General features: G+C 42.8%; 1 protein-coding gene across 4 annotated transcripts in view; it reads left to right on the top strand.

Annotated features, from left to right (window-relative positions):
- The window catches only part of LOC116394626 (transcription factor SOX-6-like), a 104,090-nt gene that overhangs the window by 8,669 nt on the left and 72,083 nt on the right, over positions 1–23,338 (top strand). For 3 of the 4 annotated variants that reach the window (XM_031867871.1, XM_031867889.1, XM_031867863.1), the window contains exon 2: positions 7,716–7,785. The exons of the other annotated variant lie outside the window; for it this stretch is intronic. The gene's annotated coding sequence lies outside the window, so the exon portion shown is untranslated. The remainder of the gene's footprint in view (positions 1–7,715; positions 7,786–23,338) is intronic. 4 annotated transcript variants of the gene reach the window in all.

Raw genomic sequence — 23,338 nt, 5'->3', positions numbered from 1 at the left:
ATCGAGCCGTTGTCATCATGAGATGGTGGTGAGTGTTTTGGCTCATGATGGAGAGATAGAGGCAACAGTAAAAAAAAATAAGAGTGAGAGAGAGAAAGAGCTGGGGATCTACTTTCTGGCTCAGAATAGAAATGTACTGCTTGACGGACAGCTCTGAGAGCGGCAAGTCTTCGCGAAACACACACATGAGGTTCATTCCTTGTGTCATGAAGTTCCCAGGGCTATATGGTGCCTGGGAAGGTATTCATAAAAGAGAGTTCTCCTGACACACGCTGCTGGCTCATGTCTATTTTTCATACGGTATGCTATGTTCTGCACATGCTGTTGGATTAGCACAAGTGTGGAGTGTGGTGTTCAGTGATAACGGGGTGTGCAGAGGAGTGGTGCTGGCTCGGGTATCGAGCTGACTGGGCTCAGACCTCAGGTTTCCGCCACGTAATCCAACACACTTTACATGGTATGGCGGATGGCGGTGCCGTGGCCCCGCACAACATTTGTGCCAGAGGGTTCCTCACACACAAGAATAGGCAAGATGCACTCAATGGCAACGTTAGCAGCACTGTGCGTGGGACCCACCTGTTGGGCCTTTTTCACGTGTCTAACACGAACCGTATGTTTTGTTTTACCGTTCAGCCTGAGATGAGACTACATTGGAAACAACCAATCAGGTCAATCATACTACTGTGTTGTTAAAGGTAGTTAATTTGGCTTGGCGGGCAGCCGGTGTGTAACTGAATAAAATGGCCCTTTGCCACAGTCCCTCAAGTCGAAGGTTCCCTGTAGGAGGGCCTGCTGTTTTCAGGGGGGGAAATCGCTGCCTCAGCAAGCTGTTTAGTCTCATGCTCAAGGAGCTTACACTGTGTCTCCCTGTTTAATATGGGAAACATACGTAGGCTGGCCTGTGATGTCAATTGTTATTGCTGGAGGCCTGCTATAGGAAAAAAAAAATCTCATTTGCCTTTGTAAAGCACTGTAGTGAACAGGCGCTTATGTCATAAAGACGCTATTGTGGCCTGCCATGTGTGTGTGTGAGTGTGTGTGTGTCTTTAAGTGTCACCTAGTTTGACTCACTCTTTGTGGATTTCACGTGTGTTTCCTCACATGGGCACAGGTTTCAATGGACAATGATTTCTGCGGCAGTTTGTTCACTGCTCGCACTAAGGGAGTTAAGCGGCGCTTTTGTGCCGTACGTTTATGAATGAGAGCCGCTATTGTAGCTGCTGTAAATTGTTGCATATTTCTCCCGCCTGCCCCTCTTTTTGATTTCATGAGCTCTTTGTTGTCGTGCAGCTCCATGACTTTTGCTGATGGAGGTTAAGGTACAAGATAATGACGGGGATGATGGAGGAGGTCATGGTGTGTCAGCTCAAACAGAACCAGAAATCCAACCAATTTGACATAACCCCACTTACACAAAGGAACGAGGTATTATTAATATCTTTTATTGAATAAAAGTCGTCAATCTGCCCAGTTCCACATGCAGAGCTGTTTCTGTGGCCCGCAGGGGTTGAACTGCTACATTTCCAAATGAGTGTAAACGTGTCAGTGTTGCTTAAAATATCATACATACTCGATCGACTTTCCCCAGATTATTTCATCTTTTTTAACAGCTCCAAATTCATAGTGTGAGCAGCATCGTAAAATAACAAAAATGCAGCGTAGTGGATATCTGATCAATAACTGTTAGGCATGAAATCACTCAGACTGACTCTCACTGACCTCTAGCAGGCAAGAAGCAGAAACAATGCACATATACATGTATGGAATTTGTTTCTGCGGAAAAATCAAGTAAAGGAAAAAAGTCTTCATCCTCAGTAAACTTTTATATCATGCTTTAAAATGAAATACGTGTATGATTTCTTTATAAAAAACGTTCCACCTCACGGCAACAAGAAAGAGCAGCGTGAAGTGGAGGAGTTTGGGTCTGGCACATCAGATAAACTGTACGTTTGATTTCTCTTATGAATACAAATTGGAGACACATGTGGGAGGAGAAGATTGAACTAAAACATTTGATATTTATTGCTACCACTGTTGTTTTTTTTTTTTTTTCAACCATTCCTGACGACCACCTCTTCCATCTCAGCGAGCCTCCCCGCACATTCAGCGTTCAGTGTTTTACGGAGCAGCAGATTTGTGCGCTGTCTTCTAAATCATTTACCTCTCTCGCAGATTGCTCCCCGCTGGAATATTGGCCCGACGGCCGTTTTTTTTTTTCTTCCCTCCCTCTGCTTCCCCAGTGGACTCATTTACATTTATGCACGCAGCAATTAATTACAGGCTGGCGCTGGCCTTGTAAGTTAGAGGGAGCCGAGGTCGGCCTCATTATTGATCCCTAACAGTTAAAGCCTTGTTTGGGTCGTGACAAGGTTGACTTCGGGCCGGGACAGTGGAAGCTCAGCAGTGGTTGGCTGGTCTTCATACATCTGATATCACTTTGCAGCAAATGAAGAAAATTTACTTTCTTGATGAATACGATATTTTGTTATCGTTTTCTTTTTTTTACTTACTGGAAACAAAGCTCCTTCTGCAACCTTAATTTTCAATATTCCAGAAAAGATTTCCTTCTCTTCGCAGCCATAGGTCATCATTCCAGGCCTTGTGTTTTGCCTTCAGCCTCATGCCTTCTGTGTGTTTTGGGGGTCTTTCATCCAAATACTTGTGGAGGTTGTTTTTTTCTATAGACCCGGGAGTCAGACAGGCGACTTCTCACGGTATTGGCCTTTTCATGCGAAGACGCTCCAACTTTTTCCGGCTCCTTTCCCGACAAGGCCCTCCTTTCTTCTCTGTCACGCAGCGATGTGTTTGTGCATACCTTACCAGCTTGACAAAAGAAGGGAGAGATCCTATTCACTTCTGCCTTTGACATTCGCCTCTTGTTTTTACAATCTTTCCAAGGCGTGCTGTTTGCACAGTGGAACAGGCTTTGTCTTGAAGAAGCGGGACAATGGCGAGCGCCATAATGTAATCTCCTAAGGGTAGTGAGCAGAGGGGCGAGGTTTAGATGTATGTGCTGGCGCTTGCCCCTACCAACCCTCTCCCTCCCTTCTGCCCTTTACTTTTGCAATATTTCATGTTAACAGCGACTTAGGAGAGTATACATGTTGTCACTTAAGCCTCTCTAATGTTCACCTCGGTCTTTTGTGAAGGGAACACAAAGGCTTTTCACTCATGCAAACATCCTCTTCCCTCATTCCACCTATTAAAGGTGTTGTGTGTAGTAGTTTGCCCACCCACATGCATATCTGCAGCCCTGTGCTAGCAACATAACCACAAAACATTTATATTGAAACATGTTAAACTGTCTCATATCTGTCAGCCTACTATACATCTATTTTGACCAAGCGTTGGAGGTGAGACAGTAGGCTGGGTTTGAACTCTATCAAGCTCTCTTTTTTTCATTCTTCATACAGCTACTTCTGCTCCTGGAGTGCAACTCCATGAATGACTTTGCAAAAAGACTTAAAGCGTTTGCTCATTTGACTGATACTTGTGTCTTTGCCCCTCGCTGTGACGTAATGCTTTTCAGCTGACCTTTCAGCGCGGCCGTTCCGAAGAACTTCCTCGCCCTTCAAACGTGGTCAGACGACATATTCTACCAACTAGTTTGTCTTAAACATACTTGTCACGATGATTACGTTATCGGCGTATCGTATGATATGTGCACATGGCCTTGACAATATTCACATCACGGACTTATCGTACGAAATATGGACATAGCCTTGATCATTTTTACGTTATCGACTTATTGCACGATATATGCAGATGACTTCGACCATTTTTACATTGGCGACTTATCGTACGATATGTGCACATAGCCTTGACAATTTTTACGTTATCTGTCTATCCTACAATATATAGACATGGCCTCAATCATTTTTTTGTTGTAGAATGATCTTATGATGTATGGACATGGCCTTGATCATGTTCACATTATCAACTTATCGTACGATATATGGACATGACAGCAGTTACATATTAGTCAAAGCAGATGAGTACTAAATAAACCTGTTTTGGCAGTACAGCAACAGGACTAATATCTGCCAACTCTGATCAAAGAGCAAGCTTTGGGCAAAATCATTAGATAAAGTGTGAAACCTCAGAAGTCTCAGGTTTGACATCTATCAGTGTCAATTTGTGATTGATTGTGTTTGAAATGCAGCAAAATAATAGATCAGTGATAATTGGAGGATAAGTTGCTTGAAACATTACGAGGCCCGTACAACACGGCCAGCGGACCTCCGAGAGTCAACGTGTGCTATAAGCTCGTCGTTTATGGGTCAAGTGAACTCATTGTGGTTAAATTGCCCATATGATTAGTTGGAACCATATTTTGTTTCCTATGGTGCAGACATGGAAGTGGCAGCACTGAGCCTCATGTGGTGCTAAGCTCATTGAGAGAGCTTCTGTCTCATAGAGATCCATTGTTCTTACTCCAGTGCGTCCGCGTCTGCACAAGTGGCATTGACAGCTGCAACAAGACAACATTTGGGACTGTGCATATTTAGTTGCGTTTGAATGCGTGCATTCATTGTGCAGGTGCAGGCATCGCTCTGAATGTAATACAGTATATCTCCTTGACGTGCAACATATCTCTTACCTCTCTTGTTACTCATGTCAAGACTTTGCTTTTGTTTTGCTGCTCCAAGTTGCTTTCGCAGCAGTATGGTAACATGTGTCATTTTACAGCAGTTGGACAGCGGGCCAAAAAGGTAGCTGTTACTTCCTGCAGTGGTCAGGAGGAGCCTGCGATGGCTTTATAGCCTGGGTCCCTTATGTCAGCTCCCCCCAGAGGTGGAAGAGAATGCATCTCATAATAATCCCATCACACAAAATGGACAGGCTCTAGGACAGAGATATTCAGTTCACAAACTGTGTCACCATGTTTTGCATCGGAAAAACATTTTTTTTTTGTAAATCAATAGCACAACATTTGTATATTATGACTTTATGATTCCACTTAAACCCAAAAGATGACAATACTGAATTATGGCTTGACCCAACTTTCTTTGTCTAGGCTCTTGGCTTAGGATTCTGAAGAAACAACTTCTGTATTGATGTTGCAGTTTACAGAGAGTTAATATTCTTGAAAAGCCTTATTGAAATCTTGTGCCACACCCTCAATGAGTGCAGTATCGCAAAACTTTTGCACGCACACGGTTATTTAAACTCATCTTCCCTGCACCACACCTCATTTCTACATATTAACAAAGTGGAAGTGCACCTTTAAATAAATGTATCTAGAGATTATTCACATGTCAGTGTATGCAGAAAACACACAAATTCAGGTTAGTGTGAATGCCAATGTGTGCCTGCACACAAGGCTTTTGCCGAATGTGTGTGTGTGTGTGTGTGTGTGTGTGTGTGAGAGAGAGAGCATGTGCGTTTTGCGGCAACTCTCCTCTACTGGGCAGCCAGCTGTCTCTCTGATTACCCAGCATCCTCCAGGTGTCAGATCTGCCATCTGCAGATGAGTGGCAGGGCGTGTGGAGAGCGGAGGAATGGAGGGAAGAGAGGGGGGTAAAAACAAAAAACGACAAGAAAAAAAAAGAAAAGGCAAGGAAACAGAATAACTGGTTCTGAAGACATCTGGAACGTGTTCAGACGGGTCAGCGAGAGGCGCAGAGTGTGAACGGCGCTCAACTGAAAAGGTGGCTTACAAAGTCCTTGGCTTTTCAGTGGTTTTTTTGGGTAATACTGCTTCTTCTCCACAAAAAAAGTAAAGTTGCAGCTCACAGAAGTGTTTACAGGGGTATTTCACACAAGCGTGTTGTTGCCGACTATTTGTTACCATTATTATTATCACAAGAAACTCTTAGCGTAAGAGCCTTTGAGTTGTTTTAGTCAGAATTGCCCGTAATTGTGCCCTGAGAGGAAAAAGAGAGATCCAAGAGAGAATCATTTGGTTGATTAATATAAAGGCATGAATAAAAGATCATACATGCCCAGTGTTTGCTTTTTTCTTCATTGTTCTCAATTAGCCTCAAATTGTGGAATCAAAAGCCTGTTTGTGTTGCGCTCTTTGTGCAACTTAGATGTTGTGTTAGGGCGCCGCCGTGGTGCATAGCATCAGAGAAATGCTGCCGTGCTGTGTTTTGTTGCTCGTCTGTGCGTGAACCGAGTCTCTCTTCATCCACTTCTGGTCTTTCTTTAATTAGCCGCCTCCCACTCTCAATTAAGACTCGTTGGCATCCTCTCTCAATTTAGGGGCCGTACTAGGGGCGGTCCCATTCTGAACATGCTACCTTCAAAGCACTCTGTCGGCAGTTTGACCTCTTTGATGTTATTATTTGTTTTCTGTGACCCCTGGTTTAGCGAATGGGCTGATTGCAGTGTGTGCTTGTGTGCGTGTGAGGCTATAATAAAGCTGACCCCAGGTCAGCTTTCCGAGTCAGTGTGGTCTATTTAAACCAGGCAGCCCAGGAATGATTAGCTGTCCTCTTGATGAGAGTGTCCCCCCCCCCCCCCCCCCCCCCCCATCTCATTGGAATCAATTTTTTTTTAAAGAAAATATCAGGCATCACTAACTTTATTAAGACAGATTTACTACTTCAAAGCTTCGTACAAGAACTGCGCTGTTTGTCGTTTGTAAGACTTTGCGTGTGTGCCGTTGTTTGTGCAGTTAAAGTGCTTTGCGAGAGATACACTGATCCTCTGTTGGCTCTGCTGTGGACTTCACACAGGACCTCTGTTCTGTCCTGAGCATCCACTACAGAGGGACCTCAGGTGGGTCCAGAGGGCCTTCACTGGGCTCCAAAAGCACGTTTCAATCCAAATGTTCATACATTGTCAAGCCTCAATTTGTTAGCGGGATGTGAAGAATTTGGTCAGTGTCCATTAAAATGCACCCTGATGCGTATGGCAAAAATGCTCCTTTAAAGGGTTGGTTCACCCCAAATTAAATAAACCTCTTGCGCCATGCAGATAGTTTTGGTTTTACTTGCCAAGGCTTTAAAGGGGACATAAGGACATAAGACATACATTCAGCTTTATACTTGAATTTTGGGTTTCTACTAGAACATTTTTACATGCTTTGATGTTCAAAAAACACATTATTCTTTTCATACTGTATGTCTAAAGATACCTGTTTTCACCCTCTGTCTGAAACGCTTCGTTGTAGCGCCTGTCTCTTTAAGCCCCCTCCCAAAAAAGCCCTGTCTGCTCAGATTGGCTTGTGAGAAAAAATAGGGTATGCTGTGGGCAGCATATTCTAATATTCTGAGCCTGCATTTGAAAGATGATTTCTGATTGAAGCATATTTCACATATTGTTGGTTAGTGTGCACTCCAGATACCCAAACGTATGTGCAACAGCGCTGACAAAGTGAGTTTTTCATGATATGTGCCCTTAAAGATATTTATGATAGTATGATAATAAGAGGTTTCTTCCTCTACCGCAATCAAATTTTGAAAGAAAAAAAAAATCAGCAACATCTCATCCCAAAAACATGAGTGCTATGCTATCTCTTTGGTAGAATGTAGGCCTAGCTATAGTGAAAACTGTGACTGTAAAATTAGAATTAATTCCCCAGAAAATCATCTATCTTTGCAACCTGGTCAAACAAAATCAAAACTATCTGTAGAAAGTGGCAAAACATTATTTTTTTGGGTGAAATGTCTCTTCTGTTGATGGTGCGGATGCTAAACGTGCTCCAGAAAAGTCATTTTTAAAGAAACATGATAATAAAGATTTTCCTCTGTTCTGCTCTTTTCCAGCTGACGTTCATGAATTTTAAAGTCATCCGGAAGTGAGAAGAGGGTGTTGGAGTTGAAGTCTCTTATTTCTGTAAGTTTCCCTAATTTACCGATACGAACAACTTTCCTTCCACTGTGACGCTGCCAGCTTCCGTATGCTCTTTGTGCCACATACTGTTTGGCACTTTCGATGATTGCTCCCACCAAATGGCAGATAATAAGCTTTTACAGAGAACACATGATTGTTTCCTCGGAGCGGTAACGGAGCAACACTTGCCTGTGTTCGTGGCGGTTTCGTAGCGGCAGAGGAGCACGCAAAGTGTGTGTGTGTGTGTGTGTGTGTGTGTGTTAGTCCACGTTAACAAAACTGTAGCTGACTCTCTGCATGTTCACTGCCTCGGCACATACAGAACGCTTTTGATTTGTTTCACGGCTAACGCAGACCTCCACTCCGGTTAGTATTCGGCCCTGTGCAGCCCTCAATAGCTGCTTTCACTCCGGTGAAGAAAGGGGTCTTTTAAAGACTCGCACAGGCGTCACTCCAGGAAGCTTTCAGCGCCGGGACCTACAGTATGCCTTTTAATGGACTTTCTCTCTGTGAGCAATAAAGATTATATCTGGAGTCAAACAGTGCTTTAGGTAACACTAGCCCAAATTAAGCTGGTGAGGCCGATCTTGATGGCTTCAGCAGAGTTGGGAGACATATGAAATGTACAGATGGGAGAGGTTGGAGAAAAGAGCGATCTGACCATCTGGCTAATCCCCCTGTTTAAGAATACTTATTAAGGCCCTCTCTAGTGGCCTTTGAGCCGTGTCACTGCTAGGTCAACAAGTGGCCTCACTGGCAACTCGCTCGCACAGCGGACAGACAAGCCTCAGTGTTCTGTTGTGGGTGATAATCTGTGTCCCGCTGGCTGGTGGAGGAGTTCGGTTTCAAAGGCTTGATTTATGGCTCGTGTAAATCGTGTTGTATCACAATCTGGAGTTATGGTTCCCAACCAGGGGGGTCGAGACCCTATTAAGGGGTTATACTGGCCTGTGACAAGATATTACAACGAGACAAAGCTTCATTTTAAGGGCTCACAAGAGAAAAGACACTGATCTAGAGCAACTAACACGGCGCAACGTCGGCTGAAAGATACTTTTCAATGCTTTGGAGGATGATATTTTCAGCAATAAAATAATCCAAACATCACAGTAATCAATACAGGCCTCATCCGTTTACTTCCTCTGGCTAATTGCCCTGCATTTGAAGAAATAAATTATGTCATTATCGGGGAAAACTGGACCACTTAGGCCCCTTCTAATTCCATTGAAACTCCCTTAACTTCATCAATTCATCTGGAAACTTGAAATCACGTTATTGAGTCTTTTAAAATGTAATTGCTTTTCAGATCTAATTACATGGCGGTGAGATGACAAGTGGACCCTTCTAACAAAATGACCGTCTCTATAGGGTGCCGATCGTGTCGTGACAGGAACAATTTATGATATCTTTGTTTTACAGGACTTTTGGAAGGAAGTGGTTGCCTTTTGTTGGAGGATTTGCTAGGTCAACGCCGTACTGTACACGCTGCATCTAGTGGCTTTGATCAGAGGAGCAGGGGGCGTGTCTGTGACTGATGCTTCAGATGATCTGACATCACTGGACATCTCAGCTTCGTATTGGTCACACTGTGTTTATCGTCGGAGCGTGGAGAACTACATCCAGATTTATATTTGTGCATTAAAAATCAGTTTAGTGCTTGATAAGGGAAATACGATCACGGATCATTTAGTGCCCCCAGTGTGTGTTACTCCGTGCGGCGTGGCGTTTATAGATGTAAGAATGCTGAACATTAAGTCATAGTCTGTAAGTAGCGGTGAGAAAGAGTCTGAGAAAAGATTTCAGCCGCACCGTGCATCATGACAGGCCTATTTGCGGAGCTTTGTTGTTACGCATGGTTGCTGTAATGGCAGTCATTTGCAAAGAGTTAGAAAAGTTACCAGACAGCAAGCAGCCATTGGGCCGATTTGGGTTAAGCTAACGAGCTAATGAGCTAATGAACTCACTGAGGTTACCTGTTTGGCTTCCCCAAAAACAATGTCCGTCTCTGCGTCTTTACTTGGGCTTTGTATGTGAACTTCACTGCGTCGCAGTGCAAGACGAATCACCGCTGGTAATGGGCAGCGTCTAACAGAATTCAATGCAGTTCCTCAGTACTTAACCTTATGTTAACAGTGAGCTATTATGTCCTCTTGAGCTCGGACATCTACCTAATTGATCTGATTTGTCCACACATATGAAATGTCCACTTAGGTCTAGGGTGGACAGAATGCCTTGCGGTATAAGGAACCTCATTCAACGGTGGGAAAACAGAGCTGAACTCCAGCGATCCATTCGCCGCGCTTCAACTCGCCACACCCGTTCATGTGCGCCAGCTCGCCGGCACATGTGCGACATATACATATGTTTGTGTGTTATGCATTTAGTTGTTTTCCAGGCGTTGTCTGTAGCAATTTATTTGTGTTTGCGCTCGCATGTGTGTTTGTGTTTTGCACACTCATGCCTCATCAACATCCCGTCTGAGGTCCTCATCTGGTTCACTTTTAAAAGAGGCTCGTGGAGCTGCGGCGGGCCGGCGCTTTAAGGCAGGGCCGGGCCAGCAGCGGTTCCTCCCCACTTACACATAAATCCACGGTGCGAGGCGCTCTGCCAGAAACAGTATAGACCGACCCTCGTGGCTACTTCCCAAACCACCCAAGCTCATACCCCACTTTCTCTCTTCTATTGCCCTTGAAATGGGGCCTGCTCTAAATATTATCTCCCCTTGTGCTTTATCCCTCCGTTTATCCCTAAGTCGGCAGGGAGAAGAAAGGAGCCGTGGGGCTGAGTCACTTTTTCCCCTCTCTTCTCCTCTCTCCAAAACCGCAGGCAGCGGCAGCGGCTTCCTGGAGATGAGCGCTTTTGTCTGTTGTGTGACCGCTGCGGTTTTAGGCAGATCCTCCTCTGATGAGGTAATGCTCAGGCTGGATGAGGAGGCAGAGTGAGAGAGGAGGGAGGTGAAGGAGGAGAGCGGCCTCCAGGATCTATATTTGAACCTTTTGATTTATCCAGGGAAAGGGTACTTTATGGGGATGCATGCTCCTCTTCAGCAAACACCCCGCTCCACATGGAGGCCGCTGCACAGATCCACACCTACTTGGAGGTGGCCAGAGCCACTGGTTATCGGCTGGTGCCTGCTGGTCTTCTCCACTGCAGCATCTGCGGGTGCTTTGATGAGTCAACGGTTGAGGGAGGAGGAATCGTAATTCCTTTATGTAAAGATTTCCCCCCAGGTGACCCTGTTTTCCAACCGTCAACCACTAAATATGAATAAATTATATACTTTTAGAGAATTATGTTACTTTGAGGGTGAAATGTGCGATGCGGTGGTAAGGGGAACATCCCTGTTTGCGTTGCCGGGATAAGATAGTCAAACTTCCCAAAACATTAGTTGTCCTCAAACGTGCTGCTGATGTAAAGTTGCTCAGCAAAATCTCCTTGACTTGTTAGCGTGATGGTGGTTGATGTATGGACAAATGTAATAGACTAGATAACACCCTGAGGTCAGCGTGTCTTCAGGACACTAACCTCCTGAGAGTATTCTCCTTTATCAGGACATAAAACTAACTTCTCACACGACTAAGTCTGTGCTGGAGTATCAACCTTTCAATGAAAAGAAACGTCTGGCCTCTTCAGTGCCGGTGCCGATGCTTCAGGAAAAGCACATGACACGCACGCAGCCCGGGCCAAGCGAAGGACTTGGCAGTGCAGTGAACTGTAGCTACACGGGGAAGAGTGAGGCTGGAGAGGAGAGCAGGGAAAACGTTGAGGTGAAGCGAGAGTGAATGTGCTTCTTGAGTTGTGTCTTACGGTGACACTGGACTCTGTTAGTGGTCAGCTGTGTTTCAGTTTTCTATTTTGTGTCACCTACTAGGAGAAACAATACTTCAAGATGTTTGATCTTCAAATCTTGTCACGTGCCGTTGTGAGATGAAGATATCTACATTTTCTATAACGTAAAAGAGACGATGTTTCTGCTCAGCTTTCACATTTGACAATTCGTTTAGTCTGTCCACTTGTGTGTGCTCACGTCTTTTCCTCTCATCCCTCCGGTGACAACTGTCTCGGACTAGTGGCCTTCTGTTGAGGAATGCCACTAGACTCGCTGACATTCAGGATAATTGCTTCTTGTTTTAACTGTCATGGGTCACGGAGGTCAGAGGTCTGGATCAATCTCAGCTGTTGTTCTCAGGGCTACACAGGGGGACACCACCTGGTCCTTAGCTCATGGTGATGCAGCACACTATTCCCCTCCTAACACCTTTTTTACATTCTTCAACAAGCCATAGCTAGAAAGAACCGTCATTTTCAGCTGTCTGGCTTCCTTCAACACTTCATTAAAACAAACAGAGGTTTTTTAAAATAGCTTGTGTTTGAACGCAGTGTTGCCCGTGCAGGTAAAAAGGAGGACGGTCGCGGCACAAAGCACCATCTCTCTGCAACAATGTTACTGCTGCAACGCTAACACCTGTTCCTACAAGACTTCCCTTCTGTGAGAGCTACCTTCCTGACTCTGAACTCTGCTCATTACCAAACACCAACATCACATCCTCATAATTACAGCATTCTCATTACAGTAAAAATCCTGCATCTCATTTTAAAGCTGCCATCAGCCAAAATTAACTGGCCTTAATGGCCGCTGATTGCATTCCTAAACTGGCCAACCCCCTCCTCCTTTTTTTAGCGATCTGATCGTTTAAGTACATGCGAGCATAATTGAGGTCTCTCCCTTGATTAGATTTGCACCAGCTTTTAACAAAGCCTGCTCGAACTTAATCCAATGAGGCCCATTGTGGGGAGAGCAGAGGGACGACATCGCTCCTGGTTAGCTTCAGAATCAACCGAGCCGTCGGGCAATTAGAGGGCTCCGCTGATAAAGAGGCCGGACAACTAAAACTAATGACATGACGTTTCTCAAAGCTCACAAGATAACAAGTGGACAATTGAGCAGTAATTCACAGCATGAATCTCCTCTTTACTTTGTTAAGACACTGACCTTTTAGGTAAGGCTTAGAAATGGGAATTATTTCCATGAATTTAAGTTTCAATGGTAATTTAACAACAAAAATGCTTTTAATGAACAAAAAGACATGAAGCGACAAGGCAGCATTTAAAAAGAAATGAAGGCAATGAAACATAGTTTTGATTGGATTTAATGGTGTATTCAGTCTGGTTTATCAAGAAGGGGACTGTTTTGACTGGAGTTGTCACGCCCAACGAGTTCCAGTGAAACCCCACTGCAGTGCCAGATCACTTCTGATGTGTCTGCTCAGCCAGCCCAGTTCAACCAAACAGCGTACGAATGACACAACAATTTGGAAGTCATTACAACACCATTCTTGCTTTTTTAATGCCGTGTAATCCGTGCTGACTGCACATGCGTTAATATGCGTACCTCAGAGCAAATGAGATGGTATAAATAGTGAGAAAGACTACTAATGGTGGGTGGACGGCTCACAAAAACACCAGACTTTCAACCAGGAGGCTGGTGTTCGTGTTCCAAAGCTTTGATGTTTGTGACATGTTTTCCGTACTTATGTTTTATTGTTTATGTTTTCTGTTTACGTACTTATTTTAAGCCCAACCATGATGTTTTTCCTTAACCTAACTAATATGTTTATTGCCGGAACCCAACTGCGACTGTTTCACGGTAATGCCGTGGCATAAAACGAAACACAAAAAGCCTAAAACGCATCTCCATGACACGCAGAGAGTCCTTAAAATGTGTATTTTACACACCTTCCCTTGAGATCAGGTTTGCTCAACAAATGCACCTGAATTCGTCTTTAGATGACGCCAGCGGCGAGGCATGTCAGTGTTTCGCAATTTTACACACAGTTGCAGGAACATGACGCAATCAGCAGACCTGACCCACTGGGACCGGAACGAACGAGCAGCCCAGCAGGGCGCAGAGGTATCGGCTTTGGCCTCCAGTGACACCTGCCCGTCCATAATCACAGTTAGTCTAAACCGCCTTTTGACCTGTAGCTGTGTGTCACACACTCAATCCCCTAATCTTCTCCTTTGTTATCTGTCACCGTCAATTAGTCATGTACCAGGAGCCAGAGGAAAGTGTGTGTGTGTGTGTGTGTGTGTGTGTGTGTGCATATGTGTGAGAGGAGACATGCCTGTGCTTAACGATTTGAATTACCCTTACTGTTAACTGCTGTATGCATTTATGTGCAAGGGAATTAGAGCTGAAATCATTAGTTGATCGACCTACAATTAAAAGGAAACTGTTTTGATAGTCGATCAATCGTTTAAGTCGTTAAGAAAAGTGCTCAAAAATAAATTTCCACATTTTCAAATGTGAACTGTTTTCATTACTTTCTACAAACCACATGATGAACCGATTATAGTAGAAAGTTGTCAGATGAATTGCTAATGAAAATAATTGGTAGGTGCAGCCTGCAGGTGAAAATATAAACACTGTAACTTAAAAAATGTTGGTGATTGAATTAATTTTTTTAATTTGTGCTTTAAATGCACAGAGTTCACCCTTCTCTGTAAGTTAAAACGACCAAAAGGTTAATAAATCGATTATAAAATCAAAGTATTAGCTCGAAAAATCCTTAGAAGAAGGCAACATCTTCTAGTTCTTCAAAAGCTATTTTTAAAAACACACACCATAAAGAGATTTGACATTTTATGCTTATCTTGATGTCGCTTTAAAGGCATTTATATGTCACTAGACTTGGTCTAATTGATCTCTTCTCTGACCAGATCAGTGTCTAGATTAAGAACAGGAAGGATTTTGACTGGGACAAGACACTCTCTCTCTCTCTCTCTCTCTCTCTCTCTTCCTCTCTCTCTCTCTCTCTCCCTCTGACACTCTCTCCCTCTCTCTCTCTCTCCTTCCTATCTAACCTGTGCCGGTAAACCCTCCTCTGTTCTTAACAATGGGATTTCACACTCTATAAATACGTAGGCCTGAACAAGTCGGAGCTCACCTAGTCAAGCTGTAACTAATCCAGAAGTATTTCTATAGTTCCCCTTGAGGTTCAATGATCCGGCTCCTCGAGGTGCCAGGGGATGAGCGGGCATGCTGGTATGCTGGAGAGAAAGAAACACATTGTTTTGGACGCACGCCCAGTTCGTAAAGGGGACCATTTTTCTCAAATCAAAAGCTGTTGATTGCGGTTTCTGGATGTTTTTGCTTTGCATTTCTGGTGTTAGTGTACTTCATTGAACTCAATCACTCAGCTTTGGCAGAACAGGAATGGCAGGTCAGCGTATTAGCACATGTAGTGCATTGCGCACTCATATGAAAGAGCATGTACGCCACCTTATCTGAGTCTTGTGTTTACAGGCAACTGTTGACAATAGCTGATATGCAGCGCGATAAATGCACTTTGATTTACAGGGGGAAACAATGTTGTATTATGTGAGCCAGGGACACTGTGATGTGAACTCAAGCCAAATATATGTGTGTGTGTGTGTGTGTGTGTGTGTGTGTGTGTGTGTGTGTGTGTTCAAGTGGGCAAGCAGCTCCGGAGTATGTTTGTCAAAGCCTTTGGATGAGGCTCCAAAATGCTTGGCTCCCTTTCAAATCCTGGATCACTTGCTGATAATAGAGACAGATTTCTGATGCTGCTGCCAATATGTCGTTCTTAAAAGATGCTCGTTTGCATATGCAGTCAAAAGTGCTGCGTACAGGCATCGCTGAGGAGGAAATATACAAATCATCTGGATGCTATCAATTTAACCTACGGAGTCTTACTCAATAATTAATGTCTATTGGCGTATGACCCTATAAGCCAAACAGTAAACAGCATGTATCATAACTATGTATGAGATTTTGTAGTCAGCTAATATATGGCTGCAAGGCCCAGAGACAAGCCCTGGGTCTTAATACATCAACCATATCTAATGAACCCCCTAATTGTGATTTACAGCCTGCGAGCCCAGCGCTGTGATGGAGAGACAAATGGCTGAAAAGAGAGAGGGAGAGGGAGAGAGAGAGAGAGAGGAAGGGAGAGGGAGCAGTCAGGGGACGAGAGTGTCCTCGTCCAGCGGAGCACCAGGCAAAAAATGAGGCTTTATTAAAAACGCTGCTCCCTTCCAGCAGCTGTGAAATTCTTGCGTGAGTCTCAAGAGGTTTGTCAAGATACGATACTGCGATAAAAACCAGAGTAGCTGGACGAGTAATCGTTACACTCACAGTCCAACCAACAACACAGAGAGAGAGAGAGAGAGAGAGAGAGGGAGAGAGAGAGAGAGAGAGAGTGTGTCTGTGAACAAATAAACTTCCTACGCCTCCTTTTAGTGCTCTTAATGGCATTTACTCGAAGAAATACAAGCAGTCTCTAACGCAGCTGTCAATCAATGCTCGTGAAGCTTGTGAACTCCAATCAAACTGTCAAAATAGGCAGAGCTGATCATCAAATATGAATCAAGATTATGTTACGGTAGGTTTTAGGGATTTACTGTTTAGCTTTAAGAAGAGAATGTTTGTGACTTTAAAGTAGCAATCCATGTAGGTCAGTTTCTTTTTGTTCAATTTGTCATTTGTTCCCTGTGGTGATTCGGGTGGAAGCATTGCCCTGATGTACGTGTCTTTGGTTGTCATTAATGTCTCTCTTTTTGTCGCTATTGCTAAATAATTCTCCTATTTATTCCAGACTGACTGAAAACATGACGCACATTTGTTCTGAGGCAGATAATTGCTTTCAGCGAAGACCAATCAAGATCTGCCCCTCAGAACAACAAATGTAAAAGCTTTTATGAACCATCTGTACAGTAGAATCACTGCCGTTCTTAATGCCACTGCGTTATTTCAGTTGAGGAAACTAAGCAGCAACATATGAAATGGTTATTGCCTGATGCACAGAATGCCGGACTCTGCACGGTTGACGTCAATCATGTTGCTGAACAACCCTTATATATATATAGTCTTATATATCTGCCCTGATTCAAAGGCTTGAGTCCATGTGAAGAACGGCCGATGTGAGTTGCAAGGTTAATACCCTGCACGGTTTGAAGTGAGGCCTTGTGCACCGTGAACAATGTATATTCGCTGTGGGTCGGTAAAGGACAATGGATACCTTGTGTAGTAGCTCTGACTTCGCGGCACACACTCACACCTTCCCTACACTCAAGAATGTGACTGTCTGCATGTGTTTTTACGTCTTGCTTGTGTTCATATTCCAGAGCGTGACTTATTCATTTTCCCCGGCAGGTTTTTTCTCAGCTAGCATGAACTGGGCACAGAACTTTCTACCCTACATGTGTCTATTGTATATCGGCCACTCGTCCATGGTATCAGATGTATCCATCACACATAACTGTTTCAAATCACACAGCCTGTTTCACATAATACACATATACCCTGTTCCCACCAGAGTAAGGGCGTATATGCAGGTTTCTTTTTTAAGTGTGGGAAACCCGCTAAAAATAGACACTAGACTCCTTTCCAATTGTGAGTATGCCGTTGCACTGGCCTTTCTGTCCATGGTGCCACTTTCAATGGAAGAAGGGTCAGAAAGCAGTGAAAATGTTGAGGTGGTTTCTTCTTTTTTTTTAACTGCTACTTATTCAGTTTTTCTTTCAAACGTTCAAATCAGAGCTGGTGATTGTCGGAACAGTGGAAGGACTAACAAAGGGTTTGAATGAGGTGCGTTTCGACGATTATTAAAATGACTGTTGTCTTGAGGAGAGCACATTCATTGTTTTAAAAGTTCTGTACGTTGATGAATTTTGATAATTGTCCAAATCCCATTCGATTTTATTTATTACGTATATATTCACTTGAACACGCGTCACATCTTATGGGAAAGGGGTCCAAAATTAGCAGTTTGTTATATTTCCACCACTGCCGATCGGAGCTGGAGCCGATAAATACCTAACTACTGCCGAGTCATTTGTCCCGGGAATGAATGCCAATTGTAAGTTTTCCTATTTCAGACAAAAGCCAGATGTTAGTGGGTGTAAGTTGTTTTTTAGCCCGGTGGGAAAGAGGCTATATACAGCAAAACACACACTTTATAACAAGTGACTGCAGCCAGACCAGGGGACACAGGATTGGAAAGGAAAGGATTAGTCTGGATTGTGAAGGCTCGAAATGCCAGGGGACATTGACATGCCTCCAACCGCCAAACCAGGCAACTGCTCCTGCAGAGGAGAAGAAGTTGCTCCACTGCTGGTTCAGCATTACTTCCCTCACTTCTCCCCTACCTTCTTTACACTGCGTTCAAGTCTTGTGGAGATAAAAAAGATATATTGTGTAACTCAAATTCCAGTTTTACATCTTGGGGATTTATTACACTTTCTCGTCCAGAGTTGACGAGAGGAAGTTAAGTAACAAATGAAACTTAAAGCAGCTAAATTTGAATTTCAGGGTATATCTATGATTAAGGGATTGTCTTCACATGGTTCTCAGCATGGACCTGTTGAGCTGGGGGCTAGAAGCTAACAGTGTTTACAGCATGAACAGTGCAAACAACGTCAGAGTTGACAGAGCTAACAGTGTTATCCTGAGGGGGAAGCGCTGTATGAATGCAGTGCACGTGCACTAACATGCATTCGATGCCGGACTTATACGTAAACAAAGCGCGGAGAAGCTCGGATTACAACACACAAAGAGGGAGAGAGTTGTTTACCGCTATATTCCTGTTCTGAATTTATCAGCTTTAAATGACATAAAGTATACAGTACTTCATCAATACCAGAATCAGGTGACAGTTTATAGAAGATAAGAGACAGAAGCTTTTATTATTCTTTGATGTTTTAGATACTGTGGATTATAATCATCAGATTTGTCACGTTTATTTTCTTTATTGTGTTTTCTTTGTTGTCATCAGTTTAGTCCTATTTATTGTAATGTTTCGGCTCATTTGTCTTAACACAAAATTACATTTAAATTGGAAAAAAGGTAAACATTCCCAAATACAGCAATATAATTATATATCAAGTATCAGCTAATTTTCATCCGTAGTCTTTAAGTAATTTTATATTGTTGTTAGAATTTTAGAATTACAGTTTATGGTGTTGCACTCACCCTAAAACCATGTGGATACGAGTGTCACAACGCCTGATGTGTTCAGAAATGTAATTACATTGCTACACAGCTCCACTCTTTCCCTTTACATGTCTGTATATGTGACAGAGTTATACACTGCCAAAATGAGTATCAATTAAATCCTGTGTTATGAGCATGACTTGTTAGAACCATCTGTACACATTACCCATTCAGGCCGGTCAATAATTGAATGAAAATATGTTGTTTTGCGACCGACTGGAAGTAGCATGCCTCTGAATAATGCAGCCATTTCATGCTAACAAAGCTGAGGAAATCCTCAAAGCTCTTTCTGAGATAGGGAACAAAGCTCATTGTCAGAGGATAGAGAGGCAACTGGGATTACAATGGGGGCATCCAGTAAAATGACTTGTCAGTCCTAATCTGGGATTAGCTGGCATTCGCGCCTCATGGGCGCTTTAAAAGCCACCTGTTTGGACACCCCTGCGGATGATGTTACTCTCCTTGTTTGATTGTAATTCTTTTGTTTACATCAAAGTTTTGAAACAAGTTTGTTTTTCCATTATGAGGACACAATCATATCTATTCACAAATGTAGTTAAAAAAATATACCATTCGTTTGAATTTGCTAAACTAAAAGGTATGTATTCGTTAACAGTCCACCATATCTATGTAGCTACTGTCATTATGTCACTGTGCTAGTCCGAACAAGAAATTGTTCTTTGAGATTGCAGAGATTTTTATTCTCAGTAAGAATATGTGCATGGTCTGTGATGCCTTTGCTTTTTATTGTCTGTGTTGTCAAATCAACAACTGAAACTAATTAACAATTAACAAAATTGTTATCCACTTTTGTGTTTTCAGAGAGATTCTGTCCCTTGTGTCCTCTCAGCTTAACACACTGAATTATAAATGTGTACCAGGGATGGACAACTGAATATAAAAAAACAGTAAACATGGATGTCTGACGATTGTTCTTAGCTGCGGTGAAACCCTTGAGTCTTGTAATGACTTATTGAAGCTCACTTTTTTCTTCTGCTAGCCTCAGGGCTAATGCAATTACTCTAAAAAATGTGTGAGGGCAGCTGTCGTATCGCCACGGGCTTCTATCATGACTTTCTACTGTTGATGTCACCCTGAAATAGATTTAACTGCCAATGATACTTCTGAAACTTAACCCTTTGGAAAATTGACCCACTTTGATTTCTTAATCTGCTTAATTTCTTTGACGTAAAGCACTGTAAAGATATTTGCGTTCCTTTGGATGCTTTAGTTGTTTTTGTATACGGATGGTTGATTTCAAACACAGCTATTTGTCTTTCATCCTTGAAAAAAGGGCAGATAGTATATTCTTAAGATAATAGGATTGTCCGTTGTTTACAGCTTCTGCCATCTATATGGAACGGTTGAAGCACAACAAGGCTTAAAACTTATGTAACAAGCTTATTTGCACATCGCAGGGCCATTATGTTCGAGGTCAAAGGTAATCGGTGTAATAATTAGGATTGTGGCTCGAAGTGAGAGGACATGTGGTGGTTTGGTGCTGCCGATAAACCGAGTATTACCTCCTGTAAGTCAGGTGTTTGTCAAATGGTAGGCAGTTTGTGCTTTAAGCCAATATAGATCAGCGGTGAAAGGAGGTGAGGCGAAAGAGAGATGACAAAGGGAGGGTTAGCAGAGTGAGTGTCGTTATGGAGACTTAAAAGAAGAAAGAAAATGCAGAAAAATTGATGTTGACTGGGCGTCAAGATCATCGTTGGTGGAATTAAAGCTACCTTCTCTCTGAAAGATTTGACTACATAATACATTTGTTACTCTAAAAGGGCTCCTTCACATTTTTAATTCAGCTGTTTTTCTGGTAGTACATTGCTCTGAAATTGCACTATTACGTGAACACAGATCTCTTGTATTGTAGAGCCATTACTTTCTGATGGCTTCGATACCCTTTCTCATATAGCGAATATAATATACATTTTAAAACAGCTTTTGATTGGTTAAGGTACTGTTGTAAATGTTAAATGGACTTGTATAGCGCTTCTCTAGTCTTCGGACCACTCAAAGCGCTTTAACACTACATGTCATTCAACTTTTCATACGCTGACAAATTTGAGGTTAAGTGTCTTGCCCAAGGACACATCGACATGGACTCGCGGAGCTGGGTATCGAACAGTCGATCCTCTCATTGACGGATGACCCTGCTCTCCCACTGAGCCACAATCGCCCCAACTCTAGCAGATCTACATTTACTCGTGGCATTCCTCAGGGTTCTAGTCTTGGTCCTCTTCTATTTTTGCTGGTTCTGTTTTATTCCGATACCTCTGGGTCAAGTAATTCCACTTGCATAATTGTTATACTAAGGATATACATAAATATATCTGTACGTAAATCTATGAGAACTTGGGCCTCAAGCAAATAGAGGGCTTGTTAGGAAGGCTATAGTCTGATTTAGTTTATTTTGCAAACAGCAAGCTATAAGTTGTGGGGTGGTTTTTGACAGAAGTTTAACAAAATCACAAAATGTCCTACAAATGTCCCCCCACCCATCTGTAGAATTCACAAAACAACTTGCTTGAAGAGCAAAATGCTTTCAAAAGGCAAAACAACTTCATCTTTCTTTAACTATCTAAAATGTTTTTGTTTAACATATATTTATACACGTACTGTACGAAGTCTGCTGTTTTATGGGCATATTTTATCTGTCTGTATAGTGGCATAGCCACCTGGACAATATGCTCTACTTTAAAGATCAAGAGATAAAAATGTTCACACTGGCCAGGTCTTCTAACTTCCTTGGGCGTGAGTTAGTAGACAAACGGCCCTTTTGAGCCACCGAGTGTTGACTTTGGTCTTCAATGGTTTCTTCAATGGTTTACTCTGTATCGTTGCCATGAAGTAGATAAATGCATATGTGTACTGTATTTGTGTTAGCTAGAGGTGTGTTCGCGTGCCAGAAAAAATAACAAGCACAAGGCAGGGTGTTGGTCAATAAGGGCACTTCTGGATTTCTTGGGGTCTGCGGTTTTGGTCCCGGTCCCTGAACACAGAGACCCGGCATAGTGATGTGTGTCTACGCCCACTGTACAAACGACGCATTCATCATTTGAGTGTTCCATCATCGGCTTTGATTGAGATTTTCCATCAGCAGGACTAATGGAGACATCGAACCCCATGTTTGCTCCAGGTGTCCATATGATGAGAGACAAAATCCTTAAATTTGCACTGTTTGTGAGTATTAAGATACTCTGCAGACACTGGATACAGTGAATGTCTCTCCACATTTTCCTCAATGGAACAGATAGGAAATATGTTTTGGCAATTTTATATTTTAAGAGACTAATTTCAAAACCAAATTGTTTTAAGGACTTTTTGGAAATATTTGTATTCAAGTATTGTTTAATAGGTAATTTGACGGCAACATCACCAAACTGATTACCATAGATACCAATGAGCCATTAACAAACCAGCTTATAAACACCATTCTTCAGGACCATCTTCCTGTCGGATCAAGTGCAGCGTGACCTTTCTTAAACCGCCACCTACACCCTCTGCCGACCCACTTCCACTCTTGTGGAGGGTCCGCCATGTAATTGCCATCCCAAACCAGTTAACAGGGAGTAAAAGTGGGTTATATAACCCTCCAACAGAGAGTCTACATCGATGCTGACTTACTGGCCAAGTGCAACAGTGTTTTGTCTTCGTGATGGAACTCGCTGGTGCTGTGATATGTCTTTTTCTTCTGATCTAGAGTTTTTTTCTTTGTCTGGTCAGTGATGGTGACTGTAAGGGGTGAGCCAAATGTTTAGATGCTGAGAAATTGGAGATAAAATAACAAAATGGCAATGTCTGTCTACGGCTAATACAATGACAAGGCTAAACAGAACAATATGTTTTTCACATGATAACTGCTATATATTCTTACTGTTGTAGAATGAAATCACTCAGATCAATAGGAGTCACTTCACTTTGTGCCCTGCCTGATTGATGCCCCTGTCCATCCCCTCTGAGTGCCTTCAGGTTGTAAATACTTCCTAACGAGGTAAATACATAGAACTCTCCAGTGTAACATACTGATGGTCGCACAATGACTTCTGTTTACCTGAGAATTTGGTTGTGATGGATGATGGATGTACATGCTATTCTAACCCGACCACAGCATACGCTTTCTGCTCACCTCCCTTCATTGTTTCACTGAAGTCATGAAAAGGTCAGCGAGGACCTGCAGTCGCAAGTGATGAGCACATAGATGTAGTCAAGACCACACCGAGACCAAGTCATGACCAAGACCAAGTGTATTGAGACCGAGAAAGTTACCTCGATAGGTTCAAAACCAGGGGGAGTCCAACATAAGACCAGGACCAGATCAGTGCAAGTTCCACACTTCGTGACACACTTTTGATAAAATGTGGAACATGCCAATCATAGGCAATGTTTAAATTCCAGATTCCATAAACACACCCACACACACACACACACATATATAAAATGATCAAAATGCATTGCAGAGAATTTAGCAATCACAGTAATGATGTTAAAAAATAATTCAGACAATGCACAGGCAGTCTAGTGATATCCTCGTAGTTGTCG

Source organism: Anarrhichthys ocellatus, unplaced genomic scaffold, assembly GCF_004355925.1.
Source record: "Anarrhichthys ocellatus isolate YVR2014 unplaced genomic scaffold, GSC_Weel_1.0 scaffold2, whole genome shotgun sequence".
NCBI classification, from domain to species: domain Eukaryota; kingdom Metazoa; phylum Chordata; class Actinopteri; order Perciformes; family Anarhichadidae; genus Anarrhichthys; species Anarrhichthys ocellatus.
Note: the sequence above shows the minus strand (reverse complement) of the source record. Positions and strands in the feature narration are given on the sequence as shown.